Below are 406 nucleotides of genomic sequence, written 5' to 3' on the forward strand. Positions count from 1 at the left end.
AGCGTTTGTATAGTTATTGTCCTGTGTATGCATACCAGGTGTCTATACAGCCGGACGCAATAAAACAAGCTTTAGTTAGCCGAATAAAAATAAAAAAATTTGATTTATTTATTGATTTAATTAAAGATATTAAAAAAAGAGCAGAAAATATACAAAAATTAATACTACATAACCTTTATGTAAAAAACTTAAAAAAACAACCAACACGTTCGGGTGTATAGGCACCTCTGATGTATACAATACTCTTATTCTTTTTATTTTATTTATTTTTTATTTTATTTTTTTATTTTGTTTTTTTATTTTGTTTTTTTAATATTCTTTGTTTTGGGAGATGATAATGTCAAATACAGGCTGCTGCAGCAGAACCGGGCGGCTGCTGCTGCTGCTGCTGCTGCTACTGCTGCTG

This window comes from Eimeria mitis, genomic scaffold (genome assembly GCF_000499745.2).
Source record: "Eimeria mitis Houghton genomic scaffold, Emh_scaff3249, whole genome shotgun sequence".
NCBI classification, from domain to species: Eukaryota; Apicomplexa; class Conoidasida; order Eucoccidiorida; family Eimeriidae; genus Eimeria; species Eimeria mitis.